This window comes from Canis lupus, chromosome 27 (genome assembly GCF_048164855.1).
Source record: "Canis lupus baileyi chromosome 27, mCanLup2.hap1, whole genome shotgun sequence".
NCBI lineage: Eukaryota > Metazoa > Chordata > Mammalia > Carnivora > Canidae > Canis > Canis lupus.
In genome coordinates this window covers 20,841,411-20,858,133 of record NC_132864.1, presented here as the reverse complement: position 1 = coordinate 20,858,133, position 16,723 = coordinate 20,841,411, and the positions used below count along the sequence as shown (strand labels likewise).

At 43.8% G+C, this 16,723-nt stretch overlaps 1 protein-coding gene across 23 annotated transcripts in view; it reads left to right on the top strand.

Annotated features, from left to right (window-relative positions):
* KSR2 (kinase suppressor of ras 2) overlaps positions 1-16,723 on the top strand; it is a 446,504-nt gene that overhangs the window by 95,639 nt on the left and 334,142 nt on the right. The window contains exon 1 of one of the 23 annotated variants that reach the window (XM_072802711.1): positions 16,484-16,714. The exons of the other annotated variants lie outside the window; for them this stretch is intronic. The gene's annotated coding sequence lies outside the window, so the exon portion shown is untranslated. Of the gene's footprint in view, positions 1-16,483; positions 16,715-16,723 lie in introns of those variants that run through there. 23 annotated transcript variants of the gene reach the window in all.

The window sequence follows — 16,723 nt, the reverse complement described above, 5'->3', positions numbered from 1 at the left end:
TAAATATTTTAAGCTTTCCAGGTCATGTAGTCTCTATTGCAGTGATTCAACTCTGCAGTTGTAGCACAAAAGCAGCCACAGACAGTATGTGAACTAATAGATATATCTGTGTTCCAATAAAACTTTATTTATAAAAATAAGTTGAGGGCCGGATTTGGCCTTCAGGCAGTAGTTTGCTGACTCCATGTATAGGGAAAGGTGTATCTTTGAACAGAAGCCAGTATAGAAGAAAATGGTCAAAAGAGTCTGAAATTGGCTGATGAAGAAGACTGAATCTTGAAAGACAGGAAACAAAATAGGAAGAATCCTGAAGGGAAGAAATGGAAGAAGTGGAAATATTGTGTTGTGAGAGCCCCCAGACTGGGAGGCATGAGGAGGAGTGGGAAATTAAAAAGCAGCAGCAGCAGCAGCAGTCACCAATAGTTTTGTTTTTTTGGGGGGGTGGGAAGTTGCTTTTAATGTATCCTTGAATTTTAAATAGGAAAAAAGAACATAAGTTAGAACAGATATGTTTAAAAGGACATGGAAGCTGCTGCCTTCTTCCCCCTTTGATTTTCATCTTCCTTTTTATTTATTTATTTATTTATTTATTTATTTATTTATTTATTTATTTATTTTTAAAGATTTTATTTATTTATTCATGAGAGACATAGAGAGAGAAAGAGGCAGAGACACAGGCAGAGGGAGAAGCAGGCTGCAAGCAGGGAGCCTGATGTGGGACTCGATCCCGGGACCCCAGGATCACGCCCTGGGCTGAAGGCAGGCGCTAAACTGCTGAGCCAGCCAGGGAGCCCCTCGTCTTCCTTTTTAAATTATTATTTTTAAATTTCATTATGGTAAGGACATTTGATATGAGATCCACCCTCTTTACAGATTTTAAGGGTACAACACAGTACCGTTAGATAGATATCTGTAGGTACAATGGTGTGTGACAGATTCGAGGACGTATTCATCTTGTGTAACTGAGATCTTATACCTGTTGGTTAGCAACTTCTCATTTCCTTCCCCCCAACCAATGTTTTAAAAATCATTTTAGATGTAACAAGGCATTTGTAATTTAAAAAGTGAGCTCTAGCGATTGAGACTGTATGGCTAAGAATGTAGGAATCTCATGTCCTCTGCTCTGCACACTTCTTGTGTGACCTTTGAATGATTTAACTTTTCTCAAGCGAGAGATGACAGTGCTTTACCATGTAGCAAGGTGACCCAGTGGTAATTCCTCATCAACAAGGGAATCCAGTAGCCCTTCGAGGTAGAAGATGGGATGTTGCAATATTCCACTTTGAGACCTCCTTTTCCCATCTGTTGGAGCTTAAATCTCCTGGCTCCCGGTCCAGCATTATTTCCATTACACCATTCAAGTGTGATGCAAGGTTTGGCAGAAAAACGTCCCAGGGTGGATCCAAGTGGGAAGAGGAAAAAAAACCCCACTATGGTTTATGGATATATAAACAACTTTAAAGGCAGTAAGATGGATCTGAATGAAGCATGAGGGAGGGGGTCTCCACATAAAGTTAATTGGGCATGAAACCATGGATAAAATAGTTCTTTTATAAAAAGTTTCTAGTACCTGCAAAGGGCTTTAACACAGAGAGGATCTTTTAAGTGGTGATCTGGTTTGAAAAGACTAGATTTACAAGCTGTGTTACCAGGAGAACGCGATGGTGGAATTCTGAGGTTGAGCCCCTTAGTCTGAAACTTACAAATTTCATTAACAGAGGATGATCATGATTGGAGAAAACCCATAGCAAAGGTGCCATCCTGGGCTCCTAGGACACTTGGCTGAACACTGTAGCCTATGGGCACCCAAAGTGGCTGGATACTGTACGGATCTGGGTTTGAGTACTGGTTCTGTTGATAATAGCTGGAGTGACTTTGGACAACACTTGACCCCCCTTGAAGCCTTAGATCTTGCATCTCTGCAATAGAAAGAACAGTGCCAATGCCAATGACTGTTATGAGGATAACCCAAGACAGTGCTTCTCACACTGTAGTCCCTGGCCCAGCAGCAGCAGCATCACCTAGGCACTTGTCAGAAATACAGAGTTGGGCATCTCCCCAGATCTGCCTGGTCCAACAATCTCATTTATTTTTTGAGGGAGAAGATTTTTTTTAAATTTAAGTATAGGGGCACCTGGGTGGCTCAGTGGTTGAGCATCTGCCTTTGGCTCAGGTTATGATCCCTGGGGCCTAGGATCGAGTCTTCCCGCAGGGAGCCTGCTTCTCCCTCTGCCTATGTCTCTGTCTTTCTCTCTGTGTCTCTCATGAATAAATAAATAAAATATTTTTTAAAATTTAAGTATAATTGACACACAATGTTACCTTAATTTCAGGTGTACAACATAGGGATTCAACAGGCCTATACATTATGCTGTGCTCACCACAAATGTCGCTACCATTTGTCACCATACAACACTATTACAATACCATTGACCGTAGTTCCTATTCTATACCTTTCATCCACATGACTCACTCATTAGAGAACTGGAAGCCTGTACCTTCCACTCCCCTTCATCCATGTTGCCCATCCCCCCACTTCAGCAATCGGTCTTAACAAGCCCTCCAGGGAATTCTGATACACGGGCAAGGTGGAGAACCATTGGCCTAGGAGTGGGTTTCTCAATCTCATCACTATCAGTATTTGGGGCTGGATCATTCTTGGTTGCAGGGGAGGAGGTGCTGTCCTGTGCACTGTAGGGAGTTGAGCAGCATGCCTGGCCACCACTCACCAGGTGCCAGTAGCCACCTCTCCCCTGCCTAGTTGTGACAACCAAAACTGTCTCCAGACATTGCCTATTGTCTCCTGGGGACCAAAAATCACCCCTCGTTGAGAACCAGTGGCTTAGGGTAAAGTGAGTTCCTGGCCTATGATAGGCTCAACGTCTTAATTATCTTTTACTTTCTTTTGCTGTTTGGCTATTTGAATTGTGTTAGGGAAAAAAAAAAAAAAAAGAGAACGAAGAGGCAAGATGTGAGCCTTTTTACCTTTGCGAGCATGCTGACACCGTGGCCTGATGTCTCATTTAAAAATAGTTGCACCCTTTAAACTTTCTAACAAAATTTTCCTCTGGGTTGAAGCTAAACATGGAAAATCTCAGCCCTAGGGACTTGCGTTAATTCTCCCCCAAGAGCTAAGTAGCTGCACATGGGGATTTCGGTGGAAAGTTTTAGGCCACCATGGCTGCAGAGCTTGCTGCCCAGATGTATGGGCACGAGGTCCCTCCACTTCATCTTGGGTTTCTCTCCTGTGAAAGCCACACAGCTGGTACCCTCCACAGCTGGCTGCCTCGCCCTGCTAATAATAACCAGAAGAGGTCTTCTTTGCTGGTGAACTCTCATGCCTGGATTTTCCTTCTACATGAGACCCAAGTTTGAACTAGCATCTGAGGCTGGGGACAGGGTGCATTGTCCCCATGTGGTGCCTTGGAGTTGGGTGAGTTGGGTTCCAGTTCTTCCTCTGCTGCTAAGTTGCACAGAAAATGCTGGGAAAGTCATCTAGGGCCCTGACTGTGTTTCTGTGTTTACATCTGTAAAATGGGCAGAACAATACATCCTTTTTAAAGTTATTATGGTAAAATATTATGTTTTATATAATAACATAAAATTTATCATTTTAGCCATTTTACATTCTGTGGAACATAAATTTGCAGTTCTGTGGAAGTAAGTAGATTCACATTGTTGTGCAACCATCACTACCCTCTGTTTCCAGAACTTTTACAACATCCTAACCTGAAACTCTGCACCCATTCACCAATAGCTCCCTATCAGCTCAGGCTGCCTTAACAAAACACCACAGGCTGGGAAGCTCAAACAACAGAGATTTATTTTGTCAAGGTTCTGGAAACTGGAAGTCTGAGATCAGGGAGCCAGCAGGAGTGAGTTCTGGTGAGAGCCCTCTTGCTGGCCTGCAGATGGCTGCCTTCTGCCTGTGTGCTCACATGGCAACAGAACATGCATAGATTTCTTCCTCTTTTTTTCCCTCTCTTTAGTTTCAGTGAGATAGAATCAGCATGCAGACCAAGTTTAATGGGTACAGCATAATGACTTGAACACAATAAGTTAACATCCATCATCTCATATAGATACAAAAGAAAACAATTTTTTTCTTTGTAATAAGAATGCATAGGGTTTACTTGGCAACTCCCCCCACCCTCGACCTCTGGTAACCACATATTTTATCTTTTCCTATCTATGAGGGTTTTTTTAAAAGATAATACAGATAAGTGAAATCATAGAGTATTCGACTCATTTCCCTTAGTATAACACCCTTGAGAGTCATCCATGCTGTTGCAAATGGCAGGATTTCCTTCTTTTTTATGGCTGCATAGTATTGCATTATGTATATGCCATATTTTCTTTATCCATTCAGTATCTGTCAATGGACACTTGGGTTGATTCCATATCTTGGCTATTGTGAGTGATTCTGCAGTGAACATGGGGGTACAGGTAACTCTTCAATATAGTGATTGCATTTCCTTCAGGTGCATACCCAAAAGTGGGATTGCTGGCTCATATGGTAGCTCTGTTTTTAATTTTTTCAGGAAACTCCATACTGTTTTCCACAGGGACTGCACCAATTTTCATTCCCACCAACAGTACATAAGGGTTCCCATTTCTTCACATCCTTGCCAGTATTTGTTGTCTCTTGTTTTTCTGAGGATAGCTGTTCCTTCTTTTTTTAAAATTTATTTTTTATTTTTTAAAGATATATTATTTATTTTAGAGAAACACAGAGAGAGAGAATCCCAAGCAGACTCCCCTTTGAGCATAGAGCCTGACACGAAGCTTGATCTCACGACCCTGAGATTATGACCTGAGCCAAAATCAAGAGTTGGATGCTTAACCGACTGAGCCACCCAGGTGCCTCTCTTCCTCTTCTTATAAGGATGCTTATCCAATCATGGAGGCCTGACTCTCATAACCTCATCGAAATCTAATTACCTCCCAAAGGGTTCCCCTCTAGATACCATTGCACTGAGGATCAGGGCTTCAGCATATGAATTTAGGGGAGACACAAGCAGTCCCTAATACTTCCCACCTGCCACTCTCCTTGCCTGGCAACCTCTAAATTACTTTCTGCCTCTGGGAATTTGACTAGTCTAGGTACTTCATATTAACTGCAATCATACCATATCTGCCCTTTTGGAGAATATACTTTTGATATAGTGGAAGCTTTTATTTGTAGCATCGATCCCTTTTGAGTTTTCCCAGAAGCCTCGTCTGGGCTGAGTCTGACCTCTGGTGGAAAATTTGGAAGTGCCCCGGGGAAAAGCCAAAGGTCAAATATCTGAATAAAAACTAAAAAAAAATAAAAAATAAAAAATAAAAAAAATAAAATGCTGGTGGTTTTATGGTTATCCTCAATAGGGATTTAGGCCAGAAGTTATTTGGGGCTGGGAAAGAGGCTGCAAATCTTTAGAAATTTTATCTCAAACATTCAGCCTTTCTTGAGGCAAGCACCCTCTGATTTGCCTTTCCAAAGCCATGAGCCTTCCTCCTTGCTTCCCGAATCCTATCCGGGTTTTATTCTCTCTCATCGAGTAGCATGCCCTGAAACAGCTCACTGAGGGACTGGTCTCAGCCAATGACATTCTCCTTGCAGTGATTGGTTGACCATAGCCAACTGACCCTCCTCATCCAGCAGAAGCCTTCTGGAAGAGGGCCCCTGGCAGAGGCTTGTCTCATTCAGAGATATATTGGAGAAAATGTTGTGCACGTCTTGGTCAAGACTTGGAGTTGCTGCAGCTACTTTGTGCCTGTAAGGAGAGAAATCATTGATATTATTGATGAGCCACTGGATGGACCAACCCTGGCAGCCGCTGTGCTTCTAGATTTCTTGCTTTGTAACTACAAGATAAATCTGTTGAAGCCACTTTTAATAAGGTCTTTAGTTCCCTAAAACAGAGCATCCCACTGATAGGTTGGATTCTTAGGAATTGGACACTGACCCTTGTACTCTGTGTCCTGTGTGTATTGGATTTTGAGCAGACTTTGGCCTGCATATAAACATCATAGGCACCGCCCTCCCCCGCCCCCAATCCCTGCCTCTTCTTAGAAGACAAGATATTCTTTCTCTTTTCTAGGGGATGACCCTATTTTTTTAATAGCCCGGGTAGTAGATGTTTATGATGTAAAATATATATAGTAAAGACAAGAGATATATATAATAATTACTTATACATAGCTATATGTGTGTGCATAATTATATATAATGTATGTATATTATATAAATGTATATATGTGTAACTATAATATGTATATATATTTTTAAAAATTTTACTTATTTGAGAGAGAGATAGCACATGAGCAGGAGGGAGGGGCAGAAGGAGAGGGAGAAGCAGACTCCCTGTTGAGCAGGGAGCCTGACTTGGGCCGATCCCAGGACCCTAGGATCATGATTGAGCCAAAGGCAGATGCTTAACCAACTGAGCCACCCAGGCACCCTGAGTATAATGTGCATGTTATTATTACCGGTATACATGCATGTGTGATTATAGGTATATTATGTATGTAATGCAACACATGTGCTTTTTTCTCTCAGAGATAACCCTGGCAGGGTATCCTAGGGGGTTGGGTGCCTGGGCCCTGAGCTAGACCTTCTATTTTCATTTCCTTGCTCCACCTTTTCTGGCTGTGTGATCTTGGGCTAAGTGCCTTACCTCTCTGTGTGCCAGTTTCCTCATCTGTCAGTTGTGATGAATAGTAATATCTACTTCATAAGGTTGTTGTGCATGTTGTATGAGATACACATGTAAAGTGCTTTGCATGATGCCCAGCATGTGGTAAACATTCAGGAAAGAGGGGCAGTGGTGACTTCTACAACCTTCTTTGGAAAGACCCAGATTCTAAGTCCAGCTGTGCCACCTCTTAGGTGTGTCAGCCCAAAGGAGTCATTTTGCCTCACTGAGCCTGCGCTTCCCTGTCTGTACCCAACAGGCTGTGGTGATCATGCCCACCTCAGTGGAATCCAAAGCCTGCATATGTAATGTGCCCAAGGATGCCCAGCTGGGACTTGTCCTCCCTCCTCCGGGCAGGAGCATCCTTTGCCATTACCCACTGCACCTCGCAAAGGAGGACAGAGAGGCATTAGTTATGTGCAGTTTTTCTCCATGGCAGGTGCTGCAGCGGCCTTCGTTTAATGTAAAGAGAAGGCTTTAATGTAAAGAGAAGGACTAGAGCAGGTGGTAGAGAAGATGGTGACAGAGAAGGGAGGGGAGCTCTCGTGGCCCATTTTCTAAGCTGGGTTGTCTAGAGATCTATTTCATGCAGCCTTTTGACATTTCTCCTTGCTACTCAATCTACAAGAGCTACAGAGGCCACAGGCATATGATTTGAGTTTTTAAACTCAAATCATTCATTCTTGCTAGATTATTTTTCCTAAAGAAACAACAAAGTGCACATCCATCAGAAATAGAAGACTGTGCTTCCTCAGCTGGAGGTGGCATTTTGGATGACATCTCTTCTGATAATCACCTTTTGGTGGAAATGGAAGATGTGGGCCTGGCCGGCAATCAGGATGCTGGGAGGGCTTCCCCCACCCCCACCCACCCCTCCAAGTGTTAGAATTTCAGAAATTCCCCTTCTCAAAGGGAAATTATTAGTTCTAGTGGCACCTGGCGCTATGCAGGGGGGGGAGGGCGGTGTGTGGCCTATCTGATAATGGAGCTCAAAATGTCCATCCCAGCCTAAGTCTGTGCTCATTAATGAGCATTGTGCAGAGGTTTCACTGGAGACTGGATTTCTCCTCATCCTTGGTCTCGTGCCTCCTTCTCTCTTTTGTTGTGTTATTTTGCTGTGGGATTGAGGATTGTCCAGAGGTGTCATCTGTAAGAGGGGTTTCACCATTTAGAGGCAGGAGGAGGCCCAGATAGCTAGCTGGGTGGGTTATAAAATTACAGGGCTTGAACAGATGGATCAATTGGTATCTCTCTTTCTCCCTTTGTAAAATGGACATGATGATGACGTTGGCTGGAAGCATCTCTCACAAAGTTGTTTTCGGGACAAATGAGAATTTTTTTTTTTTACCCATTTTATCGAATAATGTCATTCCACCCTTACAAAGTTTCTGCAGTTCCCCACCTTATAGGAGTGAAATACACCTCCTTGCCATGACTATAATAGGACATACATGAGCTGGCCCCTGCTTTTATCATTGACCTCATCTCCTCTTCCCTTCACCCACAATATGCCAGCTCTCATTTCTTGAAACATGCCAAGTGTTTTCCCACCTCAGGACCTTTGTACATGCTGCATGTGGCCACCTGGCCCTTTCTGTAGGGAGACTTCTTAGACTGGTCCAGCTAACAAACCATCCTTTCTTATTATGGGTTCTAAGCTCTTTATTGCAACCATAGCATTTATCACAACAATCTGTGGTTATCTTATTTATTGCTTATTTGGCATCTCTTTTTCCCACAAAAATGGAAGTTCTGTAAGAGCAGGGATCACGCCTGCCTTGTTGACCATTTTATCCCGGGCCTTAGCACAGTGCTTGATACTTACAGGAAATCAACTATTCATTCATTGTTGTCTATGTGCCAGGTAATAAGAGAAGCACCTGAAAGCATTATCCTATTTTATTATTTTATTCTGTGTATTTGGTTATAAATTAACCTTATTATTAACAATAGTAATAGGAATTTATATCACTTGGATGTAACCGCTACACATAGCATGACGTGCCCACTATGATGTCATTCACTTTCAAAATGGGAGTCAAGGGATCCCTGGGTGGCTTAGTGGTTAAGTTCTTGCCTTCAGCTCAGGGCATGATCCTGGAGTCCTGGGATCAAGTCCCGCATCGGGCTCCCTGCATGGAGCCTGCTTCTCCCTCTGCCATGTGTCTCTCATGATTAAATAAAATCTTTAAAAAAAAACAAAAACAAAATGGGAGTCAATCGTGACTTCCCTGTGCTTTCACTATATGGTGCTAAGCAAGTACCATGAATGAAATGCTTATGTGATGGATAGATGGTTGCATGGATGCATAGATGGGTGGATGGACAGATGGTGGATGGATAGTTGCATGGATAGATGGAAGGGTGGTTGGATGGGCAGATGGTGGATGAATGGTTGCATGGTTGGATAGTTGCATGGCTAGATGAATGGGTAGTTGGATGGGTGGATGGGCAGATGGTGGATGGATGGTTGCATAGCTGGATGGTTGCATGGCTAGATGAATGGGTAGTTGGATGGGTAGATGAGCAGATGGTGGATGATTGGTTGCATGGATGGATGAGTGGTTAGAAGAATAGTTAAACCCCAGATCTCTGAAATTAAGGATTCCAGGATTGAAAGGAATCTTAAGACTCACCTATCCACATGTGATTCCTGTATGCTCAAGTGGAAGCCAGTGTGGGTGTGTTTGTGGGTGTGTAGGGAGTAATGGAATGGTGATTTGGAACATAGGAAATGATAAGTATCTGTCAAGGTCTGTTCTGGATGTCATCTCCTCCAGGGAATTATCTCAGATTGTCCTTCCTGGACATCATCTCTCCTTCTTTGGAACACTTTGCTTCTGCCTCTACTGTAGTGCCCACTGCCCCCTGCAGTCACAGTCAGGTAAAGGAGCTCTGTGTGTACCTACTCACTCCCCTACATTCTGAGCTCCTTGAGAGGGGGGCCTTGTTGGGAGCTGCAAGGTGCTTTCCTCTTTTGGTGGTCTGGCCTGTTAGAGCTGCCTGGAGTTCTCCTGCTAAGGCCCATAGCTGCTTCTGGATTTCAGGGAAATGTGTGTTCTTAGTAAGTGTGCATAGAACACTACTGCATCCCCTTACAGGGATCCTGAATAGGATTGTGGTACAGAGGGTGGGGCCCCCTAAGCTATGCTATACAGGCTCCTGTTCTCTGTTCTCATGACCTTAAGTGATATGAATTGTTCTAAGATGCATAGTCACTAACCAAGCCTGCTGGGCTTGAATCCACAATGTTTGGCCTCTGGTTCCCTTACCAGCTTGACTGGCTGCCATAGCTTGTGAAAGGACTGCAGCTTCAGAGTTGGATGGCCCTGGGATCAGCTAGATTGTGCCAACAAGTTCATTGACCTATTCTTTTCCTCATGTTGACAGTGAGGCCAACCTTGTAGGTTTGAGAGAATATGCGTAAAGAGCCTGAAACATGGAGCTCTGCTGTTGCCATTTCTTAGCTGCTGAGACACTTGGGAGGGATGGTACAGCAGGGGCTATGGGGCAGTGGTGGTAGCACCAGCAAATAAAAGAGGCAGTGGTGGTAGCACCAGCAAATGAGAGGAAATGAATCTCGCTCCCTTTCTCAGTGGAAAGTAGCTTTTCACTTCTCCCTGCTGTCAACAACCTCATTGCTAGGTTAGTAGCAGATGGCTGGAGTTGCCAATCTGTTGTGTTTGTATCTCTTTTTCACCAAACCCCCTCCGTACCCCAAAACAAGCCAAAACAAACAAAACAAAAAAAGTCATTGGGAGTCCAGGCTGGGAATCCAAACCCAGGACTGATTGGGCAGCTGTGGGGTTTGTGCATGGTGAAGGCCTTTCATTTGTTCATTTGGGCCCATCCTTCATTCATTCATGAATCCATTGTATGGATTAAATGGCTTCCCAGGGGAAACCACTGTATTCATTGTTGGAGGAAGGCAGAGATAATAAAGACAAGGCCCCCTGCCTTTGGATATGTAAAATATGGTGGGGGAATTAGGACACGAACATAAATAATTCTGATACAAGGGAATATATTTCAGGTGGCAAGCATAAATGCTGTGGTTTAAGAGTTGAGGGAGGTGAATTGTACTTCTGGGTGGGAAAGAGATAGAGCTTCCAGGCAGAGTGAGCATTTGAGCTCAAACATGAAGGCTAGACTGGAGGTCAAAAGGCAAGGAGATCAGTTCAGAAGCACAGAAGGATCTAGCCTCAAGCCAGAACATGCATCGGAATCATCTTGTGAAAAACATGTGGCCGTGTCATTACTATGGTTTCATCCAGTGGGTCTTCTTATGGACTTGGGTCAGGTGTTGTGGGGTTCCAGATGGGGGAGAAGTATGCAGGGCCCTGCAGGCCAGGGTAAGGAAGGTCTTGGGTGACATTCTCAAGACTGTGGGCCTTTGTCCATGACTGCAACAAGATCTGAGAGGGAGAATGTCCCAAGCTTGGCTTGACAGAGCCATCTCACACCTTCTCTTAGCAAATCCTCAGCTCTCAGTAGTCATCCCTTTATTCAACCCTTACAAAATACCTGGAAAGTAGAAAGGAGTATGTGTGGGTTTTTGCTGAGGGGGAGGGAAATGGAGAGAAGAGATGTTATGGAGAAAAGATTACATCTTGCTTCCAAGATGGTAGCCACTGGCCAGTTGCATGTGGCTATTTATAGCTGAATTAATTAATGTTAAATACAACTTTGAATTCAACTCCTCAGTTACATGCAATAGCCACATTTCAAGTGCTCAACAGCCACATGTGACCCCTGGCTACCATCTTGGACAGCATAGAAATAGAACATCGCCACTATCACAGAAAGTTCTACTGGACAGCCCTGGCTTCAGTGATTTGCTGAGCATGGTTCTGATCAGCTTGTTCAGGAGAGAGCCAGATGGGAACATGGTCATCTGAACAACTCCCAGCTTGGAGCTCTTTTTTGCTCCATCATTTCACTTTGCTAATCCCATGGTAGCCATGTGTGCCAGAGTCTCCCTGCCTGGAGCTTTGTTTGGTTGCAATGCAAAACCAGAAGGCTCACACCCCCAACCCTGAGCCCCACCTGCCTGGCAAGTGTTCTTTTCTGAACACTGTTGCCAAGGTCCCCAGCGCAGCACAGAGACACACAAAAATGCTTTTCCTTGCCCAGCAAAGCTGAGACTAGTGTAAACCTACAAAGGATACTTTTGCCCCCCCCCCCCCTTGGTGTCACCTATAGGAATAATCCTGGGATTTTTGAACTTGGAGTCACTCTGGGAGAGCAACCATTTTTTAACCTCTCATTTAATGGAGAGAAAAATGAGTCTGTGAGAGGTCCCACAGCAACTTAATTGCACAGCAGGGAGTCGAATGCCGGACTCTCTGCCTTTTTTTTTTTTTTTTAATAAATTAACTTTTTATTGGTGTTCAATTTACCAACATACAGAATAACACCCAGTGCTCATCCCGTCAAGTGCCCCCCTCAGTGCCCGTCACCCATTCACCCCCACCCCCCGCCCTCCTCCCCTTCCACCACCCCTAGTTCGTTTCCCCGAGTTAGGAGTCTTTTTCTTCTCCTTTCCCTTATATTCCCTTTCACTGTTATTTATATTCCCCAAATGAATGAAAACATACTCTCTGCCTGTGATTTTAGGCTTTCATCACCTGTGCATTCAAAAGACATAGTGATGTTGTATGGTTCATCTTGGCTGGACCATTTTCCAGCTAACTTGAAAATTTCCAGCTGTTTTTGGGGTCAGATTTTTTTTCCTGTGTATATGTGAAATTCACCAACTGGGGAAAAAAAAAATCAAAATCACTTAAACCACTACCTGATTTCCCATCCCAAGCTGCTCAGTATTGGGCAAGGGTCAAGATGACAGTAATACTGAGAATTTGGCAAAAATCCTTACAAAATAAAATGGAGAGGGGTTAGTGGATATGTTTATAGCCTCTGTGCTTCCTCCTAAAGGATTTTATGGATTCTCTTTGTTCTGGGGTAAATCTCACGGCCAGGATTCCCTGCTCTGTTCTCTACCTCTCCCACTCAGATCTGCTCTGTGTAGACCCATGCCTCCTGTCATTCAGGAGCTTGCGTTTTCCATTGAGACAATCTGCAAATCTTGGGGAGAGTAATATTGTGCATTTAGGGTAAAGGGCTTTGGGGTGTTCATTTCCTAAGAGATCTGCTACAATTGCATGTGTGGTTTAGAGGACCCCCCCCCCCCTTGAGATGGTGGATGTATTCTGTATCTGTGGGGTCGACACAACAGCCACTGGTCAAATGTGGCTACTGAGTGCTTGAAATGTGGTTGGTGCAACTGAAGAACTGAATGTTCACTTTTATGTAACTCTTCTTTGGTTTTAAAATTAATATTTAATTTATTAAATCCATACCCTTTACGGAAAAGTTCCATACCCTTATTTTCCTTATGCTCTTTAGGTAATATATTTTTAAAAGATTTTATTTATTTTTACTTTGTCTTTTAAAATATTTTATTTATTCATGAGAGATACACAAAGGCAGAGACATAGGCAGAGGGAGAAGCAGGCTCCCTGTGGGGAGCCCGATGCAGGACTCAATCCCAGGACCCTGGGATCACACCCTGAGCTAAAGGCAGATGCTCAACCACGGAGCCACCCAGGCATCCCCATTTATTTTTCTTATAGAGACAGAGTGTGTGAGAGAGAATGTGTGTGAACAGGGGAGGAGCAGAGGGAGATAATCTCCAGCAGACTCTGCACTGAACACAGAACCCCAGGATCCTGAGATCATGACCTGAGCCTAAACCAAGAGCTGCTCGCTCAACCGACTGAACAATCCAGGCACCCTTTTCCTTGTACTTTCAATCCAGTTTATATACAGTATTATTCTGTTCATGTGAGTCTAGTAAATTCCAGCAATCACATGTAGGGGGGATTTTGCATCATCTTTGCTTCCACCGACAACTGTAGTGAATTAAACATTGCCAAACAACTTAAACTATTTATAAATTTGATATACAGGAATTAAAAAAAAAACTGCTCTAATTATTGACAGGCAAGCCTTGCCACCTGTTTACACAGCACACAGAAATCTAAAAAAATCAGACTTACAAATATGCTGGCCTTAAGCCCTTCCTAATAATGTACAGAAATTGTATACAATTTCAATGTCAAATTCATGGCTAAATTATTCAGTTACACGTTTCAAACCAGAAAAGTGAATTCTTGCTCTAAATGGCCAAATTATTTAAAATCTTAAGAGAATAGAAAATAGAAAATAAATACTCCAAAGGTATGGACTCTTTACTTTTTATTTTATTTTCTAAAGATTTATTTATTTGAGACAGAAAGAGAGAGAGAGAGAGAGAGAGAGCGCACGCACATACAGAAGGAGAAGCAGAGGGAGAAGCAGGCTCCCCGATGCGGGGCATGATTCCAGGACCCCGGGCTCATGATCTGAGCTGAAGGCAGATACTTAACCGACTGAGCCACTCGGGTGCCCCGGCATGGACTTTTCAATTCAAATATTAATACTATGGATTTAATTATCTTAAATATGTCTATTATTCATCCTAGATTTTCCCAGGACTTAAAGGTGCTAAGCCATTCTGGACACTAGCTTGTTTCACATAATTCTCAGCTCAGATTCTCATGACATTTTTTGGGAGTTGAATTCTCTAATTGCCTACATCCCATGATGATCATTAGGGATGCTTTCTGGATTTTTTTTCTCATTTTCTGGATTTTTGGTCAGTGGTGCCCATAAGATGCCCTATCCTTGTTTATTCTCTCTGTGAAATATTTATGTAATTTTAGTCCATTTTAATTTCTCTGTACATAGCCACATGTGCTGAGTGATTGGTCTGTCCAGCAGTGTGGCTCTGGACAGAACAGGCTTCCAGGGTCAATGTGAAGAAGTGCCCCCTCCCAAAGAGACTTTACTTTTAGTGCCTGTGTGTTTTATGTTTTTTCCCCTGATGCATCTAGTCTTTATTTCTGGGATCTTAGTTCTACTTTACCTATAATGGAGGCAGTGGATAATAAGGCAACATATTGCTTAGGGAAGACCCTCCACAGATGTTTTTGGCTACTAATTGCATCTAGCTTTGTCCCCCCCAGCTGTCCAGGGACCATAGTCATGGCATCCCAGAATTTCTGCCTAATTCCTCCCCAGCTCTGCTTCCTCTAGTGGAATACCTGTCCCTCCCTCCCTCCTTCCTTCCTTCTTTCTTTTCCATCTATCTTTGTTACTTGCCAGGAGGTCTCATGGTTCAAAATGCAGGTGCGAAGGATGGACCCCCACCCTATGAGCTTATATTTCTCTGCACAGCTTGGTCCCTGGTGAATAATTAAGGAGGGGACCAGGGAGGTGGGCAGAAGGTGACTTAGGCCTTGTGCCCCTAAAATCAGCCCTGGACAAAACACGTGTTATTATTCATTACTCTTCATGCAGGCCCTCCTTGTTCCAAAAAGGCTGGGAGTGGTTACACCTGTGGCCAACCGAAGTTTGCCTTAGGGAACCCTGCATCTTATTTTTCTCCTGCTCCTTCTTCTCCTTTTTAGGATTGTTGGTTCTACATACATCGCTTGAAACTGCCCTCTCTGGAATTTCAGCCCCTCAAGACTCATTAATTTAATCAGATCACCTAATTGGCACTGCACTGGTAATGAGTGATAAAAAAACCGAAAGGCGGTGGTTCTGGACTTTTTGCCTTTGTCAGAACTATCTGGGGACCTTGTTTAAAAGAAACGAGAAGCCCCCTGGCCCCGAGAGTATTTGATTCTGCATGTGTGGGTTGGGGGAAGCAGGGGCTCAGCCTGTGTATTTTTAACGCTGTCCTGAGGGGGTTCTGCTGCAGGCTAAGTTGGACCACTTTAAAGTGTGGTGTGGAAGGAAAGAATTGGGGGCGACTTCGAGCCCTGCTTGCTTTCCATGTGACTTTCAGGCAGGTTGTTATTCTGTGCCTTCAGTTTCTCATCTTTATAATGGGTGTAATTGGACTCTTAGCCTTCCGTGTGTGTATGCAGTAAAATATTAATGAAGCACTTATCACAATGCCTGGCATGTAGTAAGTGCTTAGTAAAACTTAGCTCTGATAATGTTTATGACTATAATATTCTATATTAGTGTATTGATGACAGCATCGTTATTAACCTAATTGTGTAGTAAAATGGTAGACGCAGGCTGGCATATAAGAAGTATCAACAAATGTCGGTTTTATCATTAGGAATATATACTACATGCTATATAATATAAATAATCTTATATTTCTAGTTATGTATTATATGCCTATAAATTCCTACCTATGATTTACATATGAACATATATTATACAGTATATAGACATACTACTGTATTCTAGCATGTTTTGTTACAGCATAAATATTAAAATTATAATGATGACTATGTGAGAAAGTTACCAGTGGGTCTGGCATCTAGTAAGTGCTCATTAAATCAATGAAACCCTCCCCCCCATTGTTTGTAATATTCAATAGCAATAGTGATGTAAAGAAAAGCCACTAGCAACATCGAGGGCCTTACTCCCAAGTGGTGTGCAGTGGGCATTTTCTGGCATCCGTGGAGGACAGCCCAGACTGGTGGGTCCCACCTGCTTTGACCAGAGGGACACCGCCCAGATGGATCTGGAGAGGGAGGACAGAGAGGTGGAAGGTGCACCTCCCAGGCCTCCAGCCCTCAGCAGGGAATTTGCCTACGGATGCAAATCAGCTGGTTACTTGAGACGTTAGCGAGTCAAATAATTCTCTCCCCCGTCAGCTGGCCCCGTGGAGCACCAGGGATGTTATGACAATGGTTGCCCTGGCAACCGCGGGAAGGCGTCGGGCGGCTGGCTGGGCCCCCGCCACGCAGCCGGGAACGCAGAGCCTTGGCCGCAGAGCCAGGGCCCCGCTGCTGGATGAGCTTCGCTCCCACTGGAAAAGGGGTTGGGACTTCCTGGGAGAGGCCTGGCCCTCCCCACCCCACGCCCCCATGAACCACCAAGAAAATGTCCTGAGTACTGACTGTGCCAGGCGCGGCTCTGCAGGCTGGGGGCAAAGCCTGTGGTGCTCTTTTGAGCTGGCATTCTGATGGGTGTGTGTG